We start from the raw sequence: 18,213 nt of genomic DNA on the forward strand, positions 1-18,213 counted from the left end.
GATTGTGATTTCTACAGCCCATGCCTGACTGCATGTCAAAACTTCTCTGCCCGCTGCCCAGTACAGCTGTGCGGAAAGCAGGGCTGCACTTGAGGTAAATGTGGGAAGGACCTAGCCCCTTTATTCATAAAAAAGAAGCTCCTGGGGAGTCACTTGTGCAGAAACTGGAACAATACCTGTCTGCAGAGAGGTCTTTGATTAAGGCTTACATTAATTTAATTGTTCCACAGAGATACCTCAAACTTACCCCTGCAGTCACTCAGAGGGCTGCTTCTCATACATTATTCCTGAACCAGAACACTTCGGTGCACCAGCAGACCAACCACGGAGGAGCAGTATCTCAGTGGCAGCAGAGGGCCCATCGTGGTCCCCTCACATGAGACAGGATCAGTGATGAAACATCAAATCCCTGATAGGTGCAGTAAAACAACCACATAAGCCATGGATAAAGCAGACAGGGCAATGCCAAAGCCTGACCCCAGTCTCCCTCAAACACGAGGGTTCAAAGGAGCAGTCACATCGAGAGGCACCAGGTGTATTTTCTTTTTAACCTGAAGAATCATTTGGGAAAGCAGATGGGTTACAAGAGGAAGCTAGCATAAGGTTAGCAGTCCCTGCCTAACCAGCTCTCTGCCTCAGGGAAAATATAGCTGTGTCAAAGCTCTAGCATTACAGATGAGTGAGCCTTTAGCCACATCATATATATTCTTATGACAGCATTATTACCTTGCTGGATTACAGAATTTCACCTTTTCATACAAGGGAAATGGTAACAGTGTGTTGCAAAAGTTTGAATTTCAAAGCTAAGCTGTTGGCAAGCTTTCAGGACATAGTGTTATTCAGCCTCACAGGCAAGCACAGCAGCCTGCAGACATGATGCAACTGAGCTAAATCAGCTAACTGTTTTAAATTGAACTTAACCCAGACAAGAGAGCAAGCTTCTGGCTTACAGCCCTTGCAACCTGGATGCTCAAAGTCTGGCAACATGATAGTAGTGTTCATGATAGTAGTGTTCACTTTCCTTAATGGACGTTCGTAACATAATTGTTCAATCAGAGAATTTGAGACTGATGAATTACTGCCCAGGGACAAATTCGGTGTTAGTTTTGAAATTATTTTTTAAAAGCTGAACTACAGAGTGTTCAGAAAGGTTATGCAGTGAGAGCTGCTTATTGCTAATCCTAAATGCGGCCCCTTCAGGCAACCTCTAAATGCACCCAGCCTGCAACATAACGTGCTTGAAGAAAGCCACATGAAAAGGGAAAAAGCCAACAAGAGCACCAAAACAGAACCGCTGCTTATGTAGCTCTGTAAGTGCATGTGTACCTTCACAATCTGTCCTTTAGCTCTTCTTTTGCACCATTAATCTCCATGTTTAATAGAGAAGGAGTATCTGAGTTGAACCCCTTGCTTGCAGTCCCCAGACCTGGTTCATATACCAAGTGCCCCACATACACCTGAGTCCGGTCACAGCGCAGGTAAGGGGTGGTAGGAGGGCAGCCATGAGCATGCCCTGCTCTGCAAACCAGCCCTCCTTGGCTGCCCCAGGCACATTTAGGTGCCTGTGGTCCTACACAGCCCTGGGTGCCTGCCTATGACTGGGAGCACTTGCAGAGTCTTTCTATATGGTTTTAAGGATGGCTGTGAGGAGGACACAAAGAGGCAATAAGGAGCTGCCCAGTGGCTCTCAAGAGGATCTGGACTGTTGCATACAGCTCTTAGTGCCAAGACATTTTCCTTCACAGCAGGTAGCTTGGACAATCCTCAGCAGCACTGTGCAAAAGCTTCCTCATCAATGTACATAACCTGCACAATCTTTTTTTAAATTACAGCTCAGTTTGCTTCATGTGAGTGTCGTACAAACGGCCATACAGCAGGCTGCTGGCCATAGCATTGAATGGTACCATGCAATAATACGCAGCTTTGTTTTACTTCCATGGCACTGGCACAGCAGCTCTGTGCAGTGCCGTTAGAGCTTGCATTTCACATCATCGTATGCAAAGGTGGAACACCATGGCAACTGATCTGATTACCCACATTACCCTGTGTTTAAAAGCCCAACTAGGAACTCTGAACAAATTCATTGTTCTACCCAACAGGGAGAAGAAAGAGGAGGATCCCTTGCTCTGTGTTTTACCACATTATTCCCCTGACTCTCCAAAAGAGCTAGAAGTCTTTCCTATAGCATCACCAAGTAATGAAACACAACAACCCAACAGATGGTATTCACTGCATCTACTGTGGTTAATAACACCAACACCTAGAGCTAAATGGCAACAAATACTCAGTTTTTGTACGTTGGGTATCGCAGATCCCAAAGGCTGGAAAACCACAGTCAGATCCTCAGATTTGTTTTTAAGGGGGAAGACTGTGGCTTTTTGCTTCCTAACTCAACATTTTCATCCTCTCCTGTGGTTAGGTGACAGCTGACACCACCAGCTAAGCTAACCAAACACAGGGAGGCTTTGTAGCCAAGACCTTCACCTCCAACAGAATCTTTTCCTTTCCAGCCCTATGACAGTTCCACCACAACAAGTACTTGTCACCCCTCCAGGTTTAGTTCAGCCACCCAAATCCGCCCACACATCTGCTCTGCAGCCAGCCTTACCTCTGCTCTCCCACTGCAGCTGTGGTGGTCCTTCATCGCTTCTCTGATTCCTGGCTTGGCTGGCTCCTGTCATCTCATCCTTCCCTCCTCAGCTCCTCCTGGCCACCCAATATTCTCAGCAAGAAAATCCAGCATAGCTAACCTGCCAGGAGCAAACCCCAGCTGCCTGCCCCGCAGGCCTGATAAGCTCTCCCATCCCAGAGGCAGGTGGTTCTGGGCATAATTAATGAGAGGGCACCTTCCCCACATGCAGCTGCAGGTTGGGTTATCATCACAAGAGTGCTGCCAGCTAAATGTATCAGGATCCTGTCTTTCAAGGAAAAGCATGAGCTGCCTTACATTTAAAAAAAAAAAGAAGCAATTGACTTTTTAGCTTCTGCATTTTGAATGCTGGGAGCTCTAGCTCTTTGAAAGTTTTCAGGACTGAAAAAAAACCCCAAAATAATTTTTGTGCCATATTGCACACACAGCATTGTTTTCTTTCCTTTGGCTGCTCAGTAGAGATGGTAGCCAGTTTGAATTCACAGCTCATCATGTATTCATGAGACCATACAGAGACATATCTCAGTGTCTGGAGGTTCCAACAGAACCTCAAGAGCTGGCAATACCATTTCTTGATTTTCCTTTGGAGAGAAATCAGTGATGCTGAATCTGGGTATGTTTGTAGTGCAGCTGGCTTTAATTACTCTTTTTATACATAGAAAACCCTTGATCTTATTAAACGGCAAAGTAATAATCTCGCTTTCACCACTTTCTGATTTTGAAGGGAAAATTACAAGATGTTACTCTAATTTGCGAGGTTAAAGCAGGCGGTAAGCTGTCTTGCTGTTTGCAACAATCCCTTCCTAAAGTGACATCACACAATTAATAAATGAAATAAATCTTTCTTCACTAGCTGAGCAGAGCTGAACTAAGAACAGGAATCTCCAAAGGTTCAGCGTAGGAGTGATACTCACAGTGACGGCAGCTTTAGGCAGATATGGCTGTGTCTTACTTGAGAGCATTTCCATTTCTGTAAGTCAGTTTAACGCCTGTGAGTTCTGCTGGACTGAGGTGGGAGAAAAGTCCAGTATCCACAAAAGGCTACTCTGCTCAGCCCTGTCTGGACAACAGGACTAGCTTTTGTCCTTGGAAGGACCATCCATCCAGTTATTCTTGGTTTGTGAAGGGAAACTGAAACTAAAATAAGCCAATGCATGCCAATATACCACCACATATAGTATACCTATTGCAATTTAAAGTGCACAGTGTTACTGAGTTGTCATAAACATATTTTAAATACTTACAGTTTTGGCTTAGCGGGCACTGGCTGTTGTACGTCCTCAGTGGACTAGTTACTGCAGCAGAGCACACAAGTACTCTCACACACACCTACATTACTAATACTGACTCTGCAAATTACTTTCTCTGTCCTGTTTTCATTTGTTACATACTCAGGACCTGCAGGAACAGCGCCCAGCTTTGCTCCTGCTCCCGCTCCCCTCTTCCCAACCCATTTCAAAACGTGCAGAGTTAGACACAGTTTCGAAAGGCAGTGAGATTGTGCTGTCTCAGTGCAGACAAGTAAAGAACGATGCTCCCACGAGTGGCGCTGGGTCGCTGCCAGCACAAGCAGCATGGTACTGCGGGAAGCGGTCTATCGAGGTCGATTTAAAAAAACCCAACAACCTTGAAATGGCTAAGCCACAGAGAGTTTCACCCTGAAACGTTGGTGGCCATGAAACCTAAAACAAAGTGGGGGACTGCCAGAGGAGGTTGCCAGGAGACGTGGCGTGGGGACCGGCAGCACACACATCCCCTCACAGCTGCCAGACCCGAGGTGGCTGCTCCCAGGACGGCTCTGGGGTTCCAGACCCCAAACTTGAGCACTTCAGTCTTTTGTCCCAGCGCACAACAGGAATTACTCTTTCCTGGGTTCTGCATTAGGCACTTCCATGTGAAAAATGCCTGATATTAGGAAAAAAGCAGGAGGATGGAATGGGGAGAGAGATACTTGAGCAAAGATGTCATTATTTACATGTGCAGCAGTGCAAAAATGTACTTAGTGCTGTATATTGCAATGTACTTGGTCCCAGCCAGCCCGCAGACTGCCCCCAGCACCCCAATGCCCTGGCCACGGGGTGGGTGCTGCGGGGTTCCCAGGCCCGGGCTTCAGCACCCGCATGCCCCCCCATCTCTCTGTGGGAGCCCTTAGTGCTGCCTCCGAGCACCAGTGCTCGAGGCCCTACACAATTAGCGAGGACACGTGTGTAAATCTTACTTATTCCAAAAGCTGGTTAAATCGAGGCCTCAGCTAGGCTGGAGAAGTCCTTTAATTATTACAGATTTTTATGAGAAATTGTTTTTTGGAAAAGGGGATGTGGCTAGTGTTTTGGGCTACTGAGATTTACTCTCAGTCTGGGTCCCCACCCTCCTTGAGGCTGAATGTCACATGGGCTGAATGAGAAAGTTCAATTTCCTACGAGATAACGAGAGCTAAGCTGAGTCTGGCACAAACTAAGCTTAATTGTCAGGTATTTGACACAAACTGGGATTTAACCCGCTTTCCTGCACTGCTGTAGGAAGAGGAGAGCTGAATTTCCATCTCATTCATGCCTTCACGGTTCCTCTGAACACTTCACAGTTTCAAAAGGTGAAATCTGGTCAGACAGTCTCAGTTCAACTATCAGCTCTACCGGCATTATGTGCCCATGTTTGCATATTTAATGTTTCCACATCTGATCATTTGACATTGATGTTTTCTACCTGAGTTTATGACCAACCAGTTCTGGGGGAGCCTACAGAGGGATGCTATGTTTTTGGGATTTGTGGTGCAACTTCAAAGCCATCAGGCTATCAGCAAATAAGAATAAGGCGGAGGCACAAAAACCAACCAACCAAACAAAAAAAACCATTCAAGTGGAAGCTGGTTAGATAACAGAACCTGAAATGTTTGGGAATTTATCTTTAAATGCCTCTGACATATTCAAGGCTCTCCCTTGCGCCGTGAGCCCTGTCAGAGACTCACTGTAAACCCAAGCAACACAAGAGGCGAGTGAATGGCAGGCTTTGTCGTTTTGCCAAACACCAAACCCCTTCCTTTGTAATAATTTGGATTTTTAAGAATTCCAAGCTCAGTTCATGAATGCAGTTACATGAAAGAGGCTTTTAACCATACAGTATTACAGAGTTTAGATTAACTGTCCCAGCCCTCACACTCCTTCCTTATGTGGAAGGGATCTCTTAAGTACAAGCATGTATGAAATATCTACGGCTTTAGAAATAATTCAGCGTTTTAGGGCTTAACCTTGCTCGGTATGTGCCGTGCTTTGTGAATTGTGTACAGTCTGCGCTGGCCTCTTGGAAGGCAAATATTTCCCCCAATTTATTTCAAACACTCAGAAGGTTAATGATGCATGTGTTCTCTGAGGGGGGAGAGGGCGTGAGAGGGGCTGCAAGGCGCAGCCTGAGCTCAGCCCACATTCCTGCTGTTTGAATAGCGGCATGGCCTGACCGCCGGGCTCTGATTTTACTGTCGGATCCAGCCTTCCCACGGGAGAGACCCCCCGGGCTCCCACACAGCCCCGGCCAGCAGGGACAAACACTGAGGGTTGGCCCATGGGGTCTCAGCGCAGCAGGGAAACACTGGGATGCTTCACTGATGTGAAAAAAAATATGTATATTTATCTATATAAACTACATATATATTTATATATACACATTATATTTTATACACACACACACACACACACACACCCCCCCCCCATATTTCAGAGCTCTGTCTTTGCTGCTGGCCCTTGCACCCTGGACGGTACATGTCTTTAACAACGGCTCGCTGCGGGCGCGGGCCCTGGGCAGAGGGCTCTGCTGCCTGCTGGGGTAGTGCCCCAGACACACAGCACCATCGCCACTCTTGCACCTGTGTCGTGCAATTCAGTCACCCATTTTACACCCACTGTGGAGCTGCTGGATCAGCTAGAGAAGTTTTATGTTCGTCTTTCAGAGGAAATCTAGGAATAATTGCTCCTTGTAAAATAAGGCTTTTTAAGATTAAGTTGTAATTAGTTTCAGACTCTGACATGACATTATTTTCTATTTAAACTGTCATAAAATGAGAAAATGTTTGATGAAAGTGTCATGGTGAACACAGAATTAAATAATTTCTTAGTACACATTCACAAAGTACCGAAGTTAAAATACCTATTTAACAAAGGAAATACACAGAACAAAACCTGGTGCAATAAAAGAGATCCAAATCCTAAAATGTAAAATTGTATGTAATGTCCACTTTGGCACACATTGTTAATTTAATAAAAAAGATCTTAAAGCATTTTATTCTGCAAATTATATCCAGACCCCCTATTTAGTGTGACTACTGGATTCCACAGTTTTTCTCTCATGAGTAAGTGAAGGTCTTAGCTCCCAAAATATCTATAGGGTTTGAATTCTTGGTTGAAAAAGAGCAAAAAACCTGACAGTAATTTCTTATTTTTTTCAGACTGCACTTGTAACTAGAAAATACATGAGATATATCATCCTCAGAGCTAGTTTAGTGAAAAGCAGGAGAAGAAAACATAGTGGCTGACTTTTTAAAGCTGTGCTTTTTTTCAATTAAAAAAACTACTGTGTGCTTCCCCAAGTTGCCATCATCAGCAGTCGCATGATTTGCACTAACAGGAACAAATACAGCCTCAACCCCATGTGTTTGCTGCTTTTTTTTAATTTTAAGAGCAAAACATTTCAAAATTATGAATAAATTTATCACTAGTACTCTTTTGATGGGAAAAGAGTAACAAGACAGCCACACGGGAGTATTACTTCGTGTTAGTCGAGACAAGATGTTTAGGATTTAAAGCTGATCTTTTGTCTCTGCTCAAAGACAAACGGTATAAAATTTATATGCATGCTTCTGTCCTGACAGCAAAGGACTTCAGCACGACTCTTGCTGAGAGCTAATGGCTCTTGGGGATGCCGCTCTCTAAAGTGCCTCGGCATGAAATGGTCTCTTGCGATTCATCTCCTGTTAATAGCAGCTCCAAGACTACAGTCTCTCTCTCTCTCTCTCTCTTTTTAAAAGTTCTTTTATCCCTAGCTGAAGCTGCCTGTATTCTCATTGGAGCCGAGAGGGTGTAGTGTGAAGGTTTTCTCCCCTCGACTCTATTCTCTTGCAGCCCTCAGCAGACGGCGGGGCAAGCTGGAGGCCCTATGGAAAGCGGGGCCTGATGTCATCCCACCCCGCGCGGGGCCAATGAACGTCCTCCTGCGCCCGGCTCCGCCACACACGTACACATCAACAGCATCTCAATAGCTTCTGGGGGCTTTTTAAAGCTTTATTAGTCCACGGTAAACAGCAGCAGTAATGTGACAGTTTCTTTCAATGGACGTCTCTGAGCCAGGAACTTTATGGTGCCATAGTTGTGTAGGAAAACAGTCCCAGGAGAGAAAAAAATAGTTTGGTTTAAGAAGTTATTATAGCTCTAAGGGAGATAAAGGTTCCTATTTTTGTCTCTGGGAGACAAGGCAGCCCTGGGGCCAGGGCTGGGGCCAGGGCCAGCCATGTGGAGGGAGCACCTGTGGGGACAACACATCACTGGGCCACCAAGATGCTCCGGCTGACCTTTTCTGCCAGCGCCAGGATGGTGGGGAGAGCCCAAATCGCCTGGTGCCGGCTGCCTTCTTCCTTTTAATGTGCCCACATAGCAAACGTGGCTTAGGAACAAAATCACATCACAAAATTAGGAGTACGCACCCAGTGCCACCGGAACACAATCTGTCACAGCTTGCTCTGCCTTTGATGTGGGTCCTCACCTGCCATGGTCGTGCAGACATTTTGTTGCCCTCTCCATGCTCTTTGTGGCCCAGGGAAATTAGACCCAGATGATGGTGTACGTTTCTGCCTATGTAGTTCCTCTGCCCACAACTTGATGGCACAATGGGACTCTCAGAGATGCTAAATCCTTTCAAGTTATTTGAACTAAGATGCCAGAGCAGAGTAGACTTCTTGTTGGAAATCTGGCGCTAACTCCTGAACAAGGTTTATGACAATATGTCCCTCATGCATCACTTGCAGCAAAAGTAGTTGGCTCTAGAGAGAAGGCACCAGCTAACTTTAAATAAGAGTGGAAGTGAGTGTGAAAAATTGGAGTGGGAGATCAGAAGATAAGGCTGGAAAACTCATCATTTCCTGAAGAAGAATAGCTCATTTATTTTTTATTATTACATATTCTAGGTAAGGACTAAGTACATGTAAGTGCTATTTGTAAAGTCGAAATAGTGACTTGTTGGATACTCTTTTCCATGCACCTTGGCAATCCTATTCACCACACGCTTGTGCAGTTAACCCGGTTATCTCGCACCAGCACCCCAAGGCTGGGGAATGTTGCTTACGCCATCAACTTCAGTCAGCAGAAGCTGGCCTTGCAGCTGGAAGACGCAGCCTTGTCCTTCTCCTTTTTTGCTATTGCCCATGTTTTTATGTCAGTGCAAGTATTTATGCAGCCACAGTGGAAATGAGATGAGGGAACCCGTCTGGGTTGAAGCATTCTGGGGTAGGTTAGGTTTCGGCTGGATCAGATCCCCCAGATGGTCATATCAGCATCGGGGAAGGGATGGCACAGGAGCTGAAGTGTGTCCAAGGGCAGGCGAGCCTGGCTCTCTCAGCGACAGGACTGCTGAAATCTCATTTGAAATGGCTGTAAATCTGCACCATAAGCTGTTTGTTTCTTGCCACTGAATGGAATTAGGGGTCCACAAAGATCCATTTATTTGTTTTCCTATGTCTGGTCTGAAGAAAGCGTGATTTCAAACTAGCTACCAGCAGGGTTTCACTTAACATCACATACAGTGAATTACACAGCAGAGTTAAGATGACCCAGAGTAACCACCAAACTCCTCACACATATTCGCCAGAGCATCTAGAGGCTGCCAGGCTGTCCCGGCTGCAGCATGGAAAGGCCATGGATCTCTGGCTCTAAAGATCACCGAAAACTTGAAATCCATCCTGTTACACAGAATTAACTGCACTTCTGTTTGCCTTCTATCTGTAAATGCTCGGAGCTGGATTTTTGGGTTTGGGCTGGCTGCTTGCTGCTGTTTCCAAGCCCACCGGCCAGTGAGCTCTGTGCAGCCGAAACCACCCTTCCAGCATCCTGCCACAGCGCGTCTCACTTACACCGCTTACTTCTAGCTGGAAAACAAAGTCGGACGGCAGACAAAATAGCTTTTTAAAGAGGTTGATCACTCAGAGAAGAAGTTCAACCCGCTAGACTATTGAAGAGAATGGGATATTTTTTTTTCTGTTCTGACAAAAATCATGGCCTCACTGACGTGAACCAACAGCTTCTCTGCTAGTATCTTGGTCAGAAGCTGAATTAAACACAGTCCTTGGCCTTGCATTTAACTGGGCTCTAACGGTGCATCTAAGCTGCATTTTACATCCTCTGCTATCACTCCTACCCACACCTGAAGGCTAAGAGCCACCCTAGGGGCTTGCAGGAACGATGGCCACCCATGGGTGCTCTCCTACAGCATCTTCCGGCACTGGCCACGCTCGCGCCTCACCAGCCCTCGCCTGCTTTGCTATCCCAGGGGGGCCCCACGAGCCCCCTCTGCCAGCCCTGCTGTCAGCCTTGCCCTGGTGCTGACCGGGGCTCCACGTCTGCAGCCCAGACCCCTTCCCGTCCCCCAGGAAGAGGCTTTGTCCTGTGCCACCACCCAGGCAGGCACCGGGCCATCGGGGAGCTGCCGAGGGGTGCGTGGCCATTGTCAGCGCACACGCACAGCAAACTGAAGCCACCTCCAGTCTAGTGACAAGCACAAGCTATATTTTAGCAACACCGGATGATCAGCATTGAAAAAAAAAAAAAATCATGCAGTCTTAAGTCTTGTGTGGGGAGGAGTTGAGGGAAAGTAACAGGCATTTAATGCTAACAGCGTTTTCAGTTAAGTTTTTATTGATGAAATTCAGCTTTGCAAGACCTTCAATAATTGCTTGAGGCTGTAGAAAGATACCTTGGGTCAGATCTTCTCTCTTTGACTCTTGGGGACAACTTTCACGGGCTCTCATAGAAAAGCATTAGTCATTCAACTTCGTGTGTGTGTTTGTGTGCGCGTGAGCTCATCCCTAGTGAAAAGCATCCTTCCCTGCATGAAAGAGCTTATTACAACTGCTGCTGCTCTTGATTTGCATTAAGATTCTAACTAGAAGAAGTCAGAGCAAGAAGTGTGATTTCTGCTAGGTCTGTTAAACCAACACAGCTGTGTCACTGCCAATTGCGACTGAAAAGTGGTAGGAATGAAAGGCAGAAAGCCCTCCACAAAAACCTATTAAAATGAGCCACGAACACAATACTAATGTGGTAAGTCAGGGCAATATGCAAATGGCTGCATGTCCCAGAAACCCTAATCCTATCAAGAATGCAGAAGATGTTAATTTGACCATCCTTCACAGCTCATAAATCTATCTGTAGCACAACCAGGCTGCCAGATGTCATGCAGTAGCACTTCTTTGAGGCTGGCAGTCTCAGCATAGATGCCTGATCATGCCTCAGTAAAGACCAATAAAGAGCATTGTTTGTGTGGCCTGAGAGCAGCTTCTCACATTTTGCTACAATAGAGGAAAACAGTGGGAAATGTGAATGACTGATTGTCAGAACTGGTGGTCTCACTTGTGCTGCTTTGCACATATGGAGCTAGATTTCACACGCATTTTACATCGTTAGTATGCAGATTAATCTATCTTGTTCTTAACAATTAGTACTATATGTTCCTCAACTTAATTTCTTGAATCTGGAACTATAAATACAAGTGGGACATAGTTCCTTTTCTCTCAGGTGGATAGTCCTTATTTACTTGAAACTACTTAAAATGGCAAACAGGTTTTATTATGATGTGATCTCACTCCTATGATTTAACATTGAGAACAGAAATATCCTATTTCAAAGCAAGCAAAGTTCTCTAAATCAAAGACCTCTAGAAATATATACTCATTTTATCCTTCTCAAATACAAAGTTTAAAATTACCAGTTGCAATTTAGGTTCTTTAGTATAAACCAGCATCCTAATTTTTATGATGAGGGTGGCGAAACACTGGAACAGACTGCATAGAGAGGTGGTAGATACTCCATCCCTGGAAACATTCAAGGTCAGGTTGGACAGGGCTCTGAGCAACCTGATCTAGTAGAAGTTGTCCCTGCTCACTGCAGGGAGGGTGGACTTTAAAGGTCCCTTCCAAACCAAACCATTCAATAAGTCTATGATTCTATGATAATTTGCTTTTACAGGGTGTACATTAAAGCGCCACAGCAGATATTTTTGTGTGAAGCTACCTGGGAGGAAGCTGGATAAACCTCACTTTAATCTAAACTGAAATGCCTTTCAGCTTCTCAGTAGATATTGTGACTATCACAGAACTCTAGGTTGAATTGCCTTATTACAGAGTTGGGCTGAGAAAAGAAATCAGGCAAAACTATAGAGACTGCTGTAGGGAAACATCTGTAGAGAAACAGGAATTTCCAGCAATAAAAATGATACAGGGCTGTCTGCTGTCTATAGGTAGAGATCCCCATGGAAACTGCTGTTCATTTGGCGTATGTGTATTCCTGTCACATGCCACCCACATCACTCAAACATTTTAGATCACGAAGCTCCGGCCACACAGAACAGACTTCTAGTGCTTCTTCAGATGAGGCCCAGAGCCCGTAGCAGGGCGGACTCTGACCCAAGAAGCTGAGATCCTTAATGCCAGCAAGTCCCTGTGGCCTGTGACAAGGGAGAAGGTGCACGAGGCCACCAGTGAGAGCCCGAGTCTTTCAGGTGAATGCAGGCTGCAACGCTATTCGTTTAGTGACATCTCTGACAGCGGGGGTCTCTGGAGCCACCTCCGGCAGTGATGATGCAGAACGCGACGGAGACCCCTCAGTATCGCTCAGGGAAAAGCAGCAGGTTGTCTGGCCGCCAGAATCTTCCTGAACTACCCACAAGTCCCTCCTGACGTGAACAAGCGAAAGCTTAGTTCAGGAAGTAAATCTGAGAGACAAAATGTGCGTACAGCCTTCTCCCTATAGTATGACATGCCAAACCCTGTTCTGATCTTGGTATAAGGCGGAACTAGTGATAATGAAGGAAGGCTTTTTTTAGGTAGCCACAGCTAAACAAATAAAGTAATTCCACTGGGTCAAAAGAGACAAAATGCTATGATAAAGAAGAAAACAGAATAAAGTAAGTTTTAAAACTAAAGGACATACTTCATGAGTTTGCTGAAATCCTGGGTACATTTTACCTCCAGAATTAGATACAACAGGGGAGGATGAATTGTGTCTGCGTTTGAGAAGCCACTGTTGTGGTTAATAACCTTAAAATACCCCTATTCCTAAATCAGGGTATGTGTAAATACAGTTGTGTTTAATTTTTCTGAAAATAACAGAATTCTGAGGCAAATATATGCAAGTTCACAGTGTTTACAGATAAATGACAAAATTTGTTATGCTAAAACTAGTCAGTCAGTGAGTCTAAATCCACTATTTTAACAGTATTTCAAGTAGGTTAAAGATGCTGAACCACAAACTCCCGAAAATCTGTACTGTAAAATCTGTCCAGTGAAGGAGACATATTAAGCATTATTTTTTAAAGGTTGTTTTTTTTTAAGGAAAATAACATTATTTATTGATATTGCAATTAAACATCTGCAATACATAACAGTGCACCCTATTACACAATTAATAATATTTAAGCTATTAATTGTACAACATCGCATCATTATTCTTTCTTCTTTTCAAAAAAATAAACACAAACAAAACTTGATATATGAAATATTTAACTCATATATTTTGTTAAACTCCTTTACTGAAAAGCTGGCATTTTCTGGGAACAGGGAGGGGATTCTCAGAAGACAGAAAGCAGGCACACCTAAATCCCTAACTATTTGTTTACGGACCATTTTGTACAAGTCCTTGGCTATTAAAAGTTGCCACACGTACAAGGTTCTCATATCTCTTGCAAATTATTGTCATGATTTCAGTATTTCTGCTTGACTACTTCCCTACAGCAGACACATGGTACTTATGTATATAAAATAATCCAAAACTGGTTTTAAAAGCATGCCACTGAAAAAATCTTTCCGTTTACAGTAAGTGTGAAATATTCCTTTTAATTGGTCCAGGTCTGAAATGACTATCATTTCTTTCTTGTATTTTACAAACATCTGTTCTTTTTGTTAGGTGTTTCCCAAATTATAATTGATTCAGCACACTTGTAATAGCAGGTGGTAGTTCAGAAATGCCTTGGAATATGGTCTAATACACAATTACATAAAAAAAAAAGGTTTCCACATTTTTTGTCCAATCCTATCCATAACAGGTTATTTCCATTAGAATTTTCCCAGGACTAGTCTGCTCTGTGCTGCTATTGAGGATTGCTTGAAATGTGCTAGAACCAGCTCATCATTCTGCCACTCCATCTCATTTTGAGTCCGATCATACAAATGCTCAGAGGCTCTTGAAGATATTTAAAATGCTTACATGGCATATATAAATAGGATGTTGTATAGAAGGTTCACTTTAAAGTTGTTTTTTTTTTTTTTCAGAAATCCAGCAACCTGACTTATTCTTCACCACAGTTAAGAGTAGCACTCTTTATTTTTATCTCCTTACCAAGACGCTTAGTGCCTTTCATTCTAATTTTGGGTAGGCAATTTCAGATCTTCTGGTATACCACTGACCAGATTTTCTCTGTTAACGTATCTGCCACGACTCTCAGAGATGCTCACTCAATGCCTGCCCCCCCCCCCCCCTTTTTTTTAACACCATTTTTTTCTTCATCGTCTCTCTGTTCTGCACATTTGGAAATCCATCTTACTAGTAATGCACTAACCTATTCTCCATTCATAGAGCTCTAGTCCCAATAGGAGAACTTTTTCTTCCCTTAAAACCCATGTTTTGCAGCTTCTAGTGCGTTTTCACATTCGTCTTTTGGAATAAGCTTTACCATTAGTCCCTTTATTTTGAAGTCAGATTTCTTTGTCTGATTCCTGGTTTTAGAATCCTTGCATTAAATAACACTTTCTATACTATGTGCTTCAGGGGCCCCACGTTATTAGTGGGACTATGCTATTTGTGAAACTGTCCTTATTTATATAGTTTTTTGATTATTTGTAAATTTTTGCATTTTAGTAACCTACTGCTAAGTTCTCCCAGTTTTTTCCCTAAATCCTGAATTAGACTTTATGAAAACAGGTGCTCTAATGAGTATTTATTATTCAAAATGAAGCCCTATAATAGCAACCCAAATCTAATTTATTCCATTGCATGTTTGCAGTGCTTCAGTAAAATACTCCCACACAGGGAACCATTATCTATCAGGCATTACTCATCATATACAGATTTAAAGATGACACTTTTGGATTGCTTGGTAGTTGATTCTATCATTAATTAAGACAATACCTAATGTAACTGCTGTCAGCTTCCACTTTGACTACTTCAATAATTAAAAACTATTAGATACAATATCCTCCTCAGTTGGGTCATAAATATTATATACACTAGTTGATTTACTGTTACTCATTTCTGCAAGAAAATCCTTTTTCTTTGTTCATGTAACCTCAGTTCTACTTATATGTAAATCATATTACCTGTATAATTTATTTACCTGCTTCTTTATCAGGCTAGTAAGAATTTCTACTTCTATACCTGTCTATTGACCTTCGATGCCCACTGCCTCACAAAATTGAATAAATTTCTTGTTGTGAAATAAGCTTCCAAATATATTGCCGGAAAATGTTACCTTTCTGAAGAGCAGCTAGACAACATAAAAGTATACACCACTAGCCCAGAAATAAGTGACTACTTTCAAGTCCATTTCTCAGGCTATTTCTATTAGCTTCATTATTCAAAGTTAATCCTTTCCCACATGTACCAACCTAGATGTGTAAACAGTATTATTAGCTGACATGAGGCTGCTTTCCCAACTACAAAAAAATCTCAGTCATACGGTCTTAGGCACTAGTGCATTTTCTTTTGCTCCTTAAACAATTTACATCTATTTTAAATAATAAGGTTTGCAAATACTACTACTATGACCTTTTGAAAACTCTTAATGGTCCTAACTTAAAAACTGCAAGCGTTCCCATAGCTGTGTCACTGCACACGTGTTATGCAGTAGCATTGGGTATGCTGCAATCGTACCATGTAAGAAACCACCACGATCCCCTTCGCTGCCACCCATTAAGACCCCAGCTGAAACATACTTGGGTTGCGGCTGAATAAATTTAGCAGTTCTATCAAGATTACAGATGGAGAGATGGATCTGACATCCACTTCCTTTTTCAAATTTTCTGGCTACATTAAAATCCATACTCCCACCTCCCCATATACATCCTACCACTAGACAGAATCCAGGCAGATAATTTAATGTGACATGCTTTAATTTACTGGTATGCTGTGGTTTTTCAGCTTGACACTGATAATCAATGCTTCAAAACCAATGTTTTTAAGAACTATTGTATAGGACATTTGCCTTCAGTTTTTAAACCCTATTTTTTTTTCTTGCGCGCATTATTTCCCAGGTCTAATGTTACTGTTTTGAATTTGCTGCAACATTCTCCTCCTAAACGTGTGTTCTTCTCAAGAAGACATATTTTGAAATCCTTGTAATGTCTACACATCAATGCTTGTTTGCTATTTAACTCAAACATAAGTTGAGAAGTTGACGTACCACAATTATCTTGGCCATTCCTAATAATTATATTCGTTATTGCTACCATAACTTTTCAGTGTTTGTAGAACTTGCCTTTCTTTCTTTACAGGTTATTAGTTCTTTTATTACCTCTCCCCTCCTGTCTTGTCTTCTCTCAGTTACCAACCTTGCCCCCTTTTAGGGCAGAACATGTTAACTTCAAACCAGTCATCTACATGCTTTTTCTATCTTGCTTCTGTTCTGGCTGCCTGCAGCTTTTTCTGATCTAGTGAGCCACAGGCAGAGGGAAGAAACCCCTTGATACTCTCAGAAGTACCCTTGCTTATGCTTGCTGGAGAGGGGCAAGAAGAGGCACGCACCTCCCTCTACACCCCCCACTATAGCACTTCCCTTGCTGCCACTATCTTCACCTCCTACTGCAACTTCAGTGGGTGCAGGAAAAGCACAACTCCAAGAACCACAGAAGTGCAGACCTCAGTCAGTCCGATTTTCCAGTTCACTGAAGGTGAGAAGGCAGTCTTTGCTGTATTGTTGCATTAGATGAGTACAAATCAAGCCTTTATACTTTTTTACTGGAAGGCAGAAGGCAAGCCACCCATGGGATTCTGTTGTTGTTTTCAGCAGAAGAGAAAACTGTTTTATTACTTCAAGTTCAGGAGACGGGCAGAAGAAGGGGAAACGGCTCCTAGGCTGAAGCACACTCACTAACAATGGTGGTCTGCTGGAAAAGTCACTTTTTTAACTTTTTCTCAGCTTCCCGGTGAATAAAATAAGGGAGAGTGAGCAAGTGTGTGTATGTGTACTCATACATACACACACATATGTATACACACACATCATGGTGTTTAATGAGCAAGTTCAGGGTAGAAAAGACAGGGGCAACTCCTTTTATGCGGTTATTTCCATTCAAAATCAGTGCCAACATACCTCTTGAACATGCAGTGTATGGATAATCTCAAGTTTTTCAGTTTTATATGACAGAAGAACCTAGCTATATTATTTTTTTAATTTCTAAGAACTAAGTTATGAGTAAAGTTTTTAAGAAAAAATCCCTCGCATTTTCAATTTGCTTAGTTGCAGCAGTTGTTTTTATAATAACTACTTAGTTTTTAAAAGACTATTGCAGAATGGAAAGTTAAATTTAATTTTTTTACAACCTGGATTTGTGGAATTTTCAGAAGCAATTCTATTAGAAGTTGTACTCCCAAGATACTTTAAAGATTTTCATCACCCCCAATCTTACTAAACATTTGCTTTCCTGCCCTCTAGTGCTCATATCTATTTAAATCTTCTATACAAGTCTGGTTTTGGAAATCTCATACCATAAAAGTGGTCCTACTGAAATAAAACTATTTACTTATTGGCGATCCTACACGTGATCTAAGCAGCACTTTTGCTGTTGCTCATGTATGCATCATCCTGCTACCTATGCAGTTATCTGAAAGGTAAGAATTTTCAGGTTACTTTTCATTTTACAAAACCAACATAAAGCAGTTTTCTTTTTCAGTTTTGGACCATATAATGGAGTTTTAAATGCATGAATTGAAGATTACTTCTAGATTTATTATTAAAACATTTTCACTGGTAGCTAAAGCTGTTAGCTATATACCAAACTACAAGTTTCCACAGTGTTTACAGTTTTTCATCCACATTAAAAGCTTTTCTATTTAATGCAATTAATTTCCCCCCTCTAATGATGTAGTTTGCTATAGCTTTGTGCATGCTTACATTTAGAACAATGGGTTGACATACTGCATCTGTAATTACTCCCACGCTACCAGAAAACCAGTGAATTAAATTTATTTAGTGTTAAATGGATATGGAATGTTATACAGTACATGTAAAGACACTTCAGGATGAGTAAAGCAGAACTAATTGCACAAGAGATTAAAGATTCACCTCAATAGTCAGTATTATCAAATCATTACAGCTTCCAT

The sequence above is a fragment of the Haliaeetus leucocephalus genome, unplaced genomic scaffold (assembly GCF_000737465.1).
Source record: "Haliaeetus leucocephalus isolate CR32 unplaced genomic scaffold, Haliaeetus_leucocephalus-4.0 Scaffold184, whole genome shotgun sequence".
Lineage (NCBI taxonomy): Eukaryota > Metazoa > Chordata > Aves > Accipitriformes > Accipitridae > Haliaeetus > Haliaeetus leucocephalus.